We start from the raw sequence: 12,521 nt of genomic DNA on the forward strand, positions 1-12,521 counted from the left end.
ACTACCAGACTCGGAGTGGGTCCGGGCACCTCCAAGGCTCCAGGACGAGCAGACTACCAGACTCGGAGTGGGTCCGGGCACCTCCAAGGCTCCAGGACGAGCAAACTACCAGACTCGGAGTGGGTCCGGGCACCTCCAAGGCTCCAGGACGAGCAGACTACCAGACTCGGAGTGGGTCCGGGCACCTCCAAGGCTCCAGGACGAGCAAACTACCAGACTCAAAGTGGGAGGAGACCATGAGGTGGGAGGAGACTGTGAAGTGGGAGGAGAGTATGAGGTGGGAGGAGACTGTGAAGTGGGAGGAGACTATGAGGTGGGAGGAGACTGTGAAGTGGGAGGAGACTATGAGGTGGGAGGAGACTGTGAAGTGGGAGGAGACTATGAGGTGGGAGGAGACTGTGAAGTGGGAGGAGACTATGAGGTGGGAGGAGACTGTGAAGTGGGAGGAGACTATGAGGTGGGAGGACACTGTGAAGTGGGAGGAGACTATGAGGTGGGAGGAGACTCTGAAGTGGGAGGAGACTATGAGGTGGGAGGAGACTCTGAAGTGGGAGGAGACTATGAGGTGGGAGGACACTGTGAAGTGGGAGGAGACTATGAGGTGGGAGGGGACTCTGAAGTGGGAGGAGACTATGAGGTGGGAGGACACTGTGAAGTGGGAGGAGACTATGAGGTGGGAGGAGACTCTGAAGTGGGAGGAGACTATGAGGTGGGAGGACACTGTGAAGTGGGAGGAGACTATGAGGTGGGAGGAGACTCTGAAGTGGGAGGAGACTATGAGGTGGGAGGACACTGTGAAGTGGGAGGAGACTATGAGGTGGGAGGAGACTGTGAAGTTGGAAGAGACTTCTCCATTGTCTCAGACCTGGGATTGCAAAATGGATGTAAAAGCAGAACCGTGTCGGGTTGACATCCAAGCCGAGCAGAACATCTGCCAGCTGTTTACCTTGTTGATAACATCTGGAATTCGTTTCTTACAAGCTTCCGTTTATGGAACCAGTAATTGACGGGGATGTGTAAAGATTGAAGAATGAGGTGGTTTCTAAAGAGACCAACACCCAGCAGGTTCACAGACTCGTCAAGTTTACTTGACAGATTTATTCAGTTTATTCAGAGTCAGGATGTGAGAAACAGCATCAGGGACCCACAGGACACAACTTCTAGTTTTTAATTCACATGGAGTCGTTCTTACTTCCTACTTTAGAGTTCCTAGTTTATAGTTCCTAGTTCTAAACTATTCTGTAGAATCTGAAGCCTTTTCATCCCAGTCAGACACAAAGTTTCCAGTTTATCAGATTCTCAAGATAAAATTGTCATTTCCAGTTCTTCAGGCCACTGTTTACCTGCTATCCTGATAAAACCAACTCCAACTTAGCTGCTACTTTTATCTATGGCTGCTCTTGATTGGCTATTTCCATCCATTTAAGCTCCCTGATTGGTGGAACACTTGCAGAAAACTGTAGTTTGTTTCTTTCATTTTCATGAGAAATTTTTTTTGTTTTTCAACCAAAATAAAAATACAACAAATTGTAATTTAAATTATAATCATTGACTTTTAATCAGGCAAAAAACATATTTTCCCTCAGAGGACAGATTAAATATTTATAAGATTTTATTCACAATGAAATATACATATATGTCTTTATGAATAATAAAACAATATAAATATTGAATTAGTCCTAAGAGGGACATTATTATTATTTTTTAAATAATTTTTGACGCTATGCCCACCCCCCATCAATGAGACTGAACTGGACTTAGCGATATAGAAAAATGAACAAATAAAAGAAATGATTATTTCTTAAATATGTTGCATATTACTAGTAATAATGAAAAGTTATAAGTCATTCAAACCAACAGCAAGTTAAATAAATAAGTTCAGTTTCACTGATGATTAAATATTCTAATGAGAAAAATATTTTAGATTTTCTTCAGAAAACTCACAAACTAATTTTAATTTAATTAATTTTACAGTAAAAAAAAAAAAAATCAAAAACTGAATTCTTTAAAAGTGAATTTTAAGACTTTTCTTTGTATCCGAGGCCTATTTTGGGCCCTTTTAACGAATATTTAAGCTGTATAAACAAAAGTAAATTTTATTTCATCACCGTTAAAACTACTGCAGTGCTACATGTGGCCACCAGGAGGCAGCAGACGCGGTTCTTATTGCGTTCAACCCAAGCTTTTACCGTGACGTGATGAAAAATGTCCGTATCAGATGAGATTCTTGTGGCTTTGAGGGTTACTGGTTAACTTTCTGGTGGATTTGAACTTTTTTGGTTCTGTTGTGGATCATTTCAGTCAGCCAGACTCCAGACGATGAACCGGTTTCCTGGAGAAGTCGAGACTCGGACGGACGCAGAAAGAATGATGGCGCCTGCTTGTGCTGCAGTTGTTCCTGCGGCCTGAGTGACGGCGGAGTTCAGAGCCGCACTGAGAAGAACATCAGCAGAGAAAAGCAGAATTATTGATCAGAGCAAAGTTTCCTGGACACTGTCTGACTCCCGCAGACTCTGTTGGACGTCTTCAGGCTCAGAGGCCAGACCAGGAGACTCCGGTTCCGCTGGAGGGATGGCAGTCTGACCGACCAGTTGAACGGTTCTGATATAAGATACGCTCACATAAAACCTCCAGGAGCTCTGAGTCCAGAATCAGAACCAACACACTGCAGCTTTAATGGACCTCAACCTGGCCTTGTGGTCCAGATGGTCCAGTCCCAAACTGGTCTGCAAACTGAGAGAGGGTCCGGTACCTGCAGAGGGTCCAGGACCCACAGAGGGTCCAGTACCCGCAGAGGGTCCGGTACCTACTCAGGGTCCAGGACCCGCAGAGGGTCCGGTACCTGCAGAGGGTCCAGGACCCACAGAGGGTCCGGTACCCGCAGAGGGTCCGGTACCTACTCAGGGTCCAGGACCCGCAGAGGGTCCGGTACCTGCAGAGGGTCGAGGACCCACAGAGGGTCCGGTATCCGCAGAGGGTCTGGTACCTGCAGAGGGTCCGGTACTTGTGCCGGGGGGGCATTATGGGGATGTTGGGAGGGAACTGGGGGAACTGGGGGGGCATTATGGGGATGTTGGGAGGGAACTGGGGGAACTGGGGGGGCATTATGGGGATGTTGGGAGGGAACTGGGGGAACTGGGGGGGCATTATGGGGATGTTGGGAGGGAACTGGGGGAACTGGGGGGGCATTATGGGGATGTTGGGAGGGAACTGGGGGAACTGGGGGGGCATTATGGGGATGTTGGGAGGGAACTGGGGGAACTGGGGGGGCATTATGGGGATGTTGGGAGGGAACTGGGGGAACTGGGGGGGCATTATGGGGATGTTGGGAGGGAACTGGGGGAACTGGGGGGGCATTATGGGGATGTTGGGAGGGAACTGGGGGAACTGGGGGGGCATTATGGGGATGTTGGGAGGGAACTGGGGGAACTGGGGGGGCATTATGGGGATGTTGGGAGGGAACTGGGGGAACTGGGGGGGCATTATGGGGATGTTGGGAGGGAACTGGGGGAACTGGGGGGGCATTATGGGGATGTTGGGACCAGTATAGCTGTAGGAGGTAAACCTGACAGCAGAGGTCGGTAAAAATCAACTTTTCTGTGTTTAAATGTTGACGTGTCTGAAGAGACACGATTAAACCAGCTGAGGTGTGTGTGTGTGTGTGTGTGTGTGTGTGTGTGTGCGCGCTGGGAGCTACTAATGTTGAATAATGGATGGCAGCATTAGAGGGCTTGTAGCTGGTTAGCCGAGCGAGGCATTACAAAGTTCATATTGTCTTTCTCCTCCTAACTCCCTCCTCCTTCTCTACGTTCACTCCATTTCCTTCCACTCTCCTGCCCTTTCTGTTCTCTCCTCCATTCCTCTCTCATCTCCTGTTTCATCCTCCTCTTCCTCTGGGGTCATTATCTGCAGCTGCTGGAGCCAAGACTGTCCTGCAGCAGGAAGAGGACAAAGCATGGAGTGGAGGCTTGACACCGAGCCAGTGGCGAGGAGGAGGAGGAGGAGGAGGAGGAGGAGGAGGAGGAGAGAAGGTCAGGAGCAAAGTGTGAGAAAAGACGGATGTTTGCAAAGCGACAATCTGTGTCTGTAAATCTCCAGAGATCAGACGGAAGGTAAAGTGTCTCATTATTGATCCGTTTAACACTTTAATTATGTTTTTCTGCAGTTTGGAGCTTCGTTTGAACTCATGGTTGTCGCAGGTCGATCCGAAACGTCCTCACAGAGGAACTCCGAAGTCCCCAAGCTGGCAGAGGAAAAAGAAAACACACACAATGTGTGTATATATATATATATATATATATATATATATATATATGCTGGAGGGTGCTCCTTCTGGGGACTCCATTGTTCTGCTGGGGGATTTCAATGCTCATGTGATGAGCAATCCCAAGCAATCCCAATCCCTCCCCTCACCTGGAGGGGAGGGATTGGGAGGCATGGTCCCCCCCCACCCCCGTGAACCCAAATGGTGTTTTGTTATCGGACTTCTGTGCTCGTCATGGATTGTCCATAACGAACACCATGTTCCAACATAAGAGTGTCTATATGTACACCTGGCATCAGATGGCATCGGGTGGTGGTCCCCCTTTTTAAGAAGGGGGACCGGAGGGTGTGTTCCAATTACAGGGGAATCACACTCCTCAGCCTCCCTGGTAAGGTCTATTCAGGGGTCCTGGAGAGGAGGGTCCACCGGATAGTCGAATCCCGGATTGAGGAGGAGCAGTGTGGTTTTCGTCCTGGTTGTGGAACAGTGGACCAGCTCTATACCCTCTTTGGGGTCCTGGAGGGGGCATGGGAGTTTGCCCAACCAGTCTACATGTGCCTTGTGGACCTGGAGAAGGCGTTCGACCGTGTCCCCCGGGGGCTCCTGTGAGGGGTACTCCAGGAGTATGGGGTACCGGACCCCTGTGGGTCGTGACCAAAAGAACAAGATCTCGTATACAGGCGGCTGAAATGGGTTTCCTCCGCAGGGTGGCCGGGCTCTCCCTTAGAGAGAGGGTGAGGAACTCGGTCATCCGGGAGGAGATCAGAGTAGAGCCACTGCTCCTCCACATCGAGAGGAACCAGTTGAGGTGGCTCGGGCATCTGGTCAGGATGCCTCCTGGACCTCCCTGGTGAGGTGTTCCAGGCACGTCCCTCTGGGAGGAGACCCCGGGGAAGACCCAGGACACGCTGGAGGGATTATATCTCTCGGCTGGCCTGGGAACGCCTCGGGATCCCCCCCGCAGAGTTAGCAAATGTGGCTGGGGAGAGGGAAGTCTGGGCTTCCCTGCTTCGGCTGCTGCCCCCGCGACCCGACCCCGGATAAGCGGCAGAAGATGGATGGATGGTTTTAAAATGGTTTACCTGGTAAAATATCCAGCAAACATGATGGAATTAACCAGAATAAAACCATAACTTGTGCTTTCTGTTGATAATTACTTCCAAATAAGTATCAGGAAGTTGCTTTTCCTGATAAAATAAAACGTTGAATTAGGATAAATGAAAATTCTGATCTGGACAGAATAACTTTGTTTGTCAGTGTGAAAAGAAATCATCACATGACCGTGTAAAACATAAAACCAACATGGCTGAAACTTCAGTGTCTGATGACACGGAAACGGATGTTGAAGCATCTGATCCTCTGAACCAGAAACCTAAGCCAAGCCTTTGAGCAAGGCACTCACCCTGCAGTACTGCAGCCCTGCAGTCATCTGTGGAAATACAGGAAGTCTCAAGTCAGCCCGGTTATTCTGAGCTACTCAGAGTTAAATATTTCATCATCCTGCGTTGAGCTGCGATACGGAAAAGCAGACAGACAGGAAATCTATCGGAGTCGAAGGCAGACGAGGATCAACGACGACCGGAAAGTTACAGATGGATTCGGGAGTTTGTCTCAGAGCTGGGAAACGAAGACGGAAGAGACGAGCCGTCTCCGACCAGAACAGATACCGATCTGGTGGCGCTGAGTCAGCAAATTCAGCCAGCAGCCCGATCTGTATCTCCCACCTGGAATAGAGCAGCCAGCCAATCACAATCTAATAGAGGGACAGTTACCCAATAGAAATTAGTTTAGAGCGGTGAGCAGAAAGGTCAGTGTGGGAGGTTCCTCCGCGCTGACAGCATCACAACAGCCTTCCTGATTCTGTCCTGCTGTTGTCTAATAAAACCTTCCTGTCGGAGAACTCCTGGAAACCCCTTTCTGTGGGACCAGATCTCAGGAACCGGCTCCCAGTCCGGGTTCAGGAACCGGAACTGGCTCCCAGTCCGGCTTCAGGAACCGGAACTGGCTCCCAGTCTGGCTTCAGGAACCGGAACTGGCTCCCAGTCCGGCTTCAGGAACCGGAACTGGCTCCCAGTCCGGCTTCAGGAACCGGAACTGGCTCCCAGTCCGGCTACAGGAACCGGCTCCCAGTCTGGCTTCAGGAACCGGCTCCCAGTCCGGCTTCAGGAACCAGAACTGGCTCCCAGTCCGGCTTCAGGAACCGGCTCCCAGTCCGGCTTCAGGAACCGGAACTGGCTCCCAGTCCGGCTTCAGGAACCGGCTCCCAGTCCGGCTTCAGGAACCGGAACTGGCTCCCAGTCTGGCTTCAGGAACCGGAACTGGCTCCCAGTCCGGCTTCAGGAACTGGAACTGGCTCCCAGTCCGGCTACAGGAACCGGCTCCCAGTCCGGCTTCAGGAACCAGAACTGGCTCCCAGTCCGGCTACAGGAACCGGAACTGGCTCCCAGTCCGGCTACAGGAACCGGCTCCCAGTCCGGCTTCAGGAACCAGAACTGGCTCCCAGTCCGGCTACAGGAACCGGAACTGGCTCCCAGTCCGGCTTCAGGAACCGGAACTGGCTCCCAGTCCGGCTTCAAGAACCGGCTCCCAGTCCGGCTTCAGGAGCCGGCTGCACATTATTTCATCGTGTCCCACCGTCGGTGTTCATGTTTTATACTCAGATTGATCAAAACAAATTAAACATAAAATATAAAAATCTGCTGAGTCAGAGGATCCCCGTCAGGACGAAGAAAAGTTATTTTCAGCTTCTGGCTCCTGATTTACAGCTTCAGATCAAACGGTTCTGTCCGTCCCGTCAGAGAACCGGGTTCTGTCCGTCCCGTCAGAGAACCGGGTTCTGTCCGTCCCGTCAGAGAACCGGGTTCTGTCCGTCCCTTCAGAGAACCCGGTTCTGTCCGTCCCTTCAGAGAACCGGGTTCTGTCCGTCCCGTCAGAACCGGGTTCTGTCCGTCCCGTCAGAGAACCGGGTTCTGTCCGTCCCGTCAGAACCGGGTTCTGTCCGTCCCGTCAGAGAACCCGGTTCTGTCCGTCCCGTCAGAACCGGGTTCTGTCCGTCCCGTCAGAGAACCGGGTTCTGTCCGTCCCTTCAGAGAACCGGGTTCTGTCCGTCCCTTCAGAGAACCGGGTTCTGTCCGTCCCGTCAGAACCGGGTTCTGTCCGTCCCGTCAGAGAACCGGGTTCTGTCCGTCCCGTCAGAACCGGGTTCTGTCCGTCCCGTCAGAGAACCGGGTTCTGTCCGTCCCGTCAGAGAACCGGGTTCTGTCCGTCCCGTCAGAGAACCGGGTTCTGTCCGTCCCGTCAGAACCGGGTTCTGTCCGTCCCGTCAGAGAACCCGGTTCTGTCCGTCCCGTCAGAGAACCGGGTTCTGTCCGTCCCGTCAGAACCGGGTTCTGTCCGTCCCGTCAGAGAACCCGGTTCTGTCCGTCCCGTCAGAACCGGGTTCTGTCCGTCCCGTCAGAGAACCGGGTATTGTCCGTCCCGTCAGAACCGGGTTCTGTCCGTCCCGTCAGAGAACCGGGTTCTGTCCGTCCCGTCAGAGAACCGGGTTCTGTCCGTCCCGTCAGAGAACCGGGTTCTGTCCGTCCCGTCAGAACCGGGTTCTGTCCGTCCCGTCAGAGAACCCGGTTCTGTCCGTCCCGTCAGAGAACCGGGTTCTGTCCGTCCCTTCAGAGAACCGGGTTCTGTCCGTCCCTTCAGAGAACCGGGTTCTGTCCGTCCCGTCAGAGAACCGGGTTCTGTCCGTCCCGTCAGAACCGGGTTCTGTCCGTCCCGTCAGAGAACCCGGTTCTGTCCGTCCCGTCAGAACCGGGTTCTGTCCGTCCCGTCAGAGAACCGGGTATTGTCCGTCCCGTCAGAACCGGGTTCTGTCCGTCCCGTCAGAGAACCGGGTTCTGTCCGTCCCGTCAGAACCGGGTTCTGTCCGTCCCGTCAGAGAACCGGGTTCTGTCCGTTCCGTCAGAACCCGGTTCTGTCCGTCCCGTCAGAACCGGGTTCTGTCCGTCCCGTCAGAGAACCGGGTTCTGTCCGTCCCGTCAGAGAACCGGGTTCTGTCCGTCCCGTCAGAACTGGGTTCTGTATCAGCAGGGGGAACATCTGTGAGAAAACAGGTGTTGAATCTTCGGTTCTCCGTAGATCTCGGGACATCAGGATCATTTTAAACACGAAGAGGAATTTTTACATATAAAACTTGTTGATGTAATCCATGAACATAGACCACCTCAGAGAAGTTTTGGTTTTTAGTTTGGTCCGGTTCTGTCCGATTCGGTCCGGTCCAGGATGGTTCCTGGTCCCTTCTATCAGTAGTTTCCAGACGTTTTCTGCGACTCATCCTCTCAGGGCGAAGCGTTAAAACGGTCGGAGGGACGAAGAGGATTTTAGTGACGTTAGTTTTCATAAAGTTTTCAGATTGATGTTCAGGAAATTCATGAGTGACTGGAAGATGGTGGTTGTTGGTTTCATCACATCTGCAACATAACGATGGACGGTACCTACAGGGACTCCATCACAAAACTGTTTCTGCAGTGTTCAGCAGGTTTACAAGGTTTTTAACCACAAACTACATTTAGACACCCCCCAAAACACCCTGTAAACTGGTTTCCATGGCGATAACTCGGTTATCCAGATAATAGTCAGCGCTGGCTCCAGGAGCAGCGTTTTTTTTAGAAAGCTTAAATTTCCTCTTCCTCTCTGAATCCTCTCCTCATCCTTTCTATTTCTGTCTACACACAGTCGGACCCAGCATAAATATTTAAAAGCAGCACACACACACACACATGCACACACACACATACACACACACCCACACACACACACACACACACACACGGGCCATTACTGTCTTCTCGTATCAGATATGAAAATGGTTTCCGGTGGGAAGAAACCGGATCCAGCTGTCACCTGAACTGGATGAGGAGCCTCCTCTTGCTGAAGCTCAGGTCCAACCATAACACTCCAATCTCCCACACTTATGAAGGACACTGAACTAACCACGAATGTTTTACACTGCAGCTGATATCCATGATGATCCAATCATCACATTTCTATCCTAAAATAGGATCAATATCATCACTATGTTGCTAAGAGACCTCACATCCTGTCAAACACCAATCAGAGAAACTTTCCACCAATCACAGAAACTTTCCACCAATCAGAGAAACTTTCCACCAATCACAGAAACTTTCCACCAATCAGAGAAACTTTCCACCAATCAGAGAAACTTTCCACCAATCACAGAAACTTTCCACCAATCACAGAAACTTTCCACCAATCAGAGAAACTTTCCACCAATCACAGAAACTTTCCACCAATCAGAGAAACTTTCCACCAATCACAGAAACTTTCCACCAATCACAGAAACTTTCCACCAATCACAGAAACTTTCCACCAATCACAGAAACTTTCCACCAATCAGAGAAACTTTCCACCAATCACAGAAACTTTCCACCAATCAGAGAAACTTTCCACCAATCACAGAAACTTTCCACCAATCACAGAAACTTTCCACCAATCACAGAAACTTTCCACCAATCAGAGAAACTTTCCACCAATCACAGAAACTTTCCACCAATCACAGAAACTTTCCACCAATCACAGAAACTTTCCACCAATCACAGAAACTATCCACCAATCACAGAAACTTTCCACCAATCAGAGAAACTTTCCACCAATCACAGAAACTTTCCACCAATCAGAGAAACTTTCCACCAATCACAGAAACTTTCCACCAATCAGAGAAACTTTCCACCAATCACAGAAACTTTCCACCAATCACAGAAACTTTCCACCAATCACAGAAACTTTCCACCAATCAGAGAAACTTTCCACCAATCAGAGAAACTTTCCACCAATCACAGAAACTTTCCACCAATCAGAGAAACTTTCCACCAATCACAGAAACTTTCCACCAATCAGAGAAACTTTCCACCAATCAGAGAAACTTTCCACCAATCACAGAAACTATCCACCAATAACAGAAACTTTCCACCAATCAGAGAAACTTTCCACCAATCAGAGAAACTTTCCACCAATCACAGAAACTTTCCACCAATCAAAGGAACTTTCCACCAATCACAGAAACTTTCCACCAATCAGAGAAACTTTCCACCAATCACAGAAACTTTCCACCAATCACAGAAACTTTCCACCAATCAGATAAACTTTCCACCAATCACAGAAACTTTCCACCAATCACAGAAACTTTCCACCAATCACAGAAACTTTCCACCAATCACAGAAACTTTCCACCAATCAGAGAAACTTTCCACCAATCAGAGAAACTTTCCACCAATCACAGAAACTTTCCACCAATCACAGAAACTTTCCACCAATCAGAGAAACTTTCCACCAATCACAGAAACTTTCCACCAATAAGAGAAACTTTCCACCAATCACAGAAACTTTCCACCAATCAGAGAAACTTTCCACCAATCACAGAAACTTTCCACCAATCAGAGAAACTTTCCACCAATCACAGAAACTTTCCACCAATCACAGAAACTTTCCACCAATAAGAGAGTTTAAATCGCCAAAGATCAACAATCAATCAGAAAAGCAGAAATATAAAGATCCTGATGGAGGTTTTCCCTCCTGGTTCTGGTCCTGATGGAGGTTTTCCTTCCTGGTTCTGGTCCTGATGGAGTTTTATCTTCCTGGTTCTGGTCCAGATGGAGGTTTTCCTTCCTGGTTCTGGTCCTGATGGAGGTTTTCCTTCCTGGTTCTGGTCCTGATGGAGGTTTTCCCTCCTGGTTCTGGTCCAGATGGAGGTTTTCCCTCCTGGTTCTGGTTCTGATGCAGGTTTTCCCTCCTGGTTCTGGTTCTGATGCAGGTTTTCCCTCCTGGTTCTGGTCCAGATGGAGGTTTTCCCTCCTGTTTCTGGTTCTGATGCAGGTTTTCCCTCCTGGTTCTGGTTCTGATGCAGGTTTTCCCTCCTGGTTCTGGTCCAGATGGAGGTTTTCCCTCCCGGTTCTGGTCCTGATGGAGGTTTTCCTTCCTGGTTCTGGTCCTGATGGAGGTTTTCCTTCCTGGTTCTGGTCCTGATGGAGGTTTTCCTTCCTGGTTCTGGTCCTGATGGAGGTTTTCCCTCCTGGTTCTGGTCCAGATGGAGGTTTTCCCTCCTGGTTCTGGTTCTGATGCAGGTTTTCCCTCCTGGTTCTGGTTCTGATGCAGGTTTTCCCTCCTGGTTCTGGTCCAGATGGAGGTTTTCCCTCCCGGTTCTGGTCCTGATGGAGGTTTTCCTTCCCGGTTCTGGTCCTGATGGAGGTTTTCCTTCCTGGTTCTGGTCCTGATGGAGGTTTTCCTTCCTGGTTCTGGTCCTGATGGAGGTTTTCCTTCCTGGTTCTGGTCCAGATGGAGGTTTTCCCTCCTGGTTCTGGTCCTGATGGAGGTTTTCCCTCCTGGTTCTGGTTCTGATGCAGGTTTTCCCTCCTGGTTCTGGTCCTGATGGAGGTTTTCCTTCCTGGTTCTGGTCCTGATGGAGGTTTTCCCTCCTGGTTCTGGTCCAGATGGAGGTTTTCCCTCCTGGTTCTGGTTCTGATGCAGGTTTTCCCTCCTGGTTCTGGTTCTGATGCAGGTTTTCCCTCCTGGTTCTGGTCCAGATGGAGGTTTTCCCTCCTGTTTCTGGTTCTGATGCAGGTTTTCCCTCCTGGTTCTGGTTCTGATGCAGGTTTTCCCTCCTGGTTCTGGTCCAGATGGAGGTTTTCCCTCCCGGTTCTGGTCCTGATGGAGGTTTTCCTTCCCGGTTCTGGTCCTGATGGAGGTTTACCTTCCCGGTTCTGGTCCTGATGGAGGTTTTCCTTCCTGGTTCTGGTCCTGATGGAGGTTTTCCTTCCTGGTTCTGGTCCTGATGGAGGTTTTCCCTCCTGGTTCTGGTTCTGATGCAGGTTTTCCCTCCTGGTTCTGGTCCTGATGGAGGTTTTCCTTCCTGGTTCTGGTCCTGATGGAGGTTTTCCCTCCTGGTTCTGGTCCAGATGGAGGTTTTCCCTCCTGGTTCTGGTTCTGATGGAGGTTTTCCCTCCTGGTTCTGGTTCTGATGGAGGTTTTCCCTCCTGGTTCTGGTTCTGATGCAGGTTTTCCCTCCTGGTTCTGGTCCAGATGGAGGTTTTCCCTCCTGGTTCTGGTCCAGATGGAGGTTTTCCTTCCTGGTTCTGGTCCTGATGGAGGTTTTCCTTCCTGGTTCTGGTCCAGATGGAGGTTTTCCCTCCTGGTTCTGGTCCAGATGGAGGTTTTCCCTCCTGGTTCTGGTCCTGATGGAGGTTTTCCT

The sequence above is a fragment of the Telmatherina bonti genome (genome assembly GCF_933228915.1).
Source record: "Telmatherina bonti genome assembly, chromosome: 4".
Lineage (NCBI taxonomy): Eukaryota > Metazoa > Chordata > Actinopteri > Atheriniformes > Telmatherinidae > Telmatherina > Telmatherina bonti.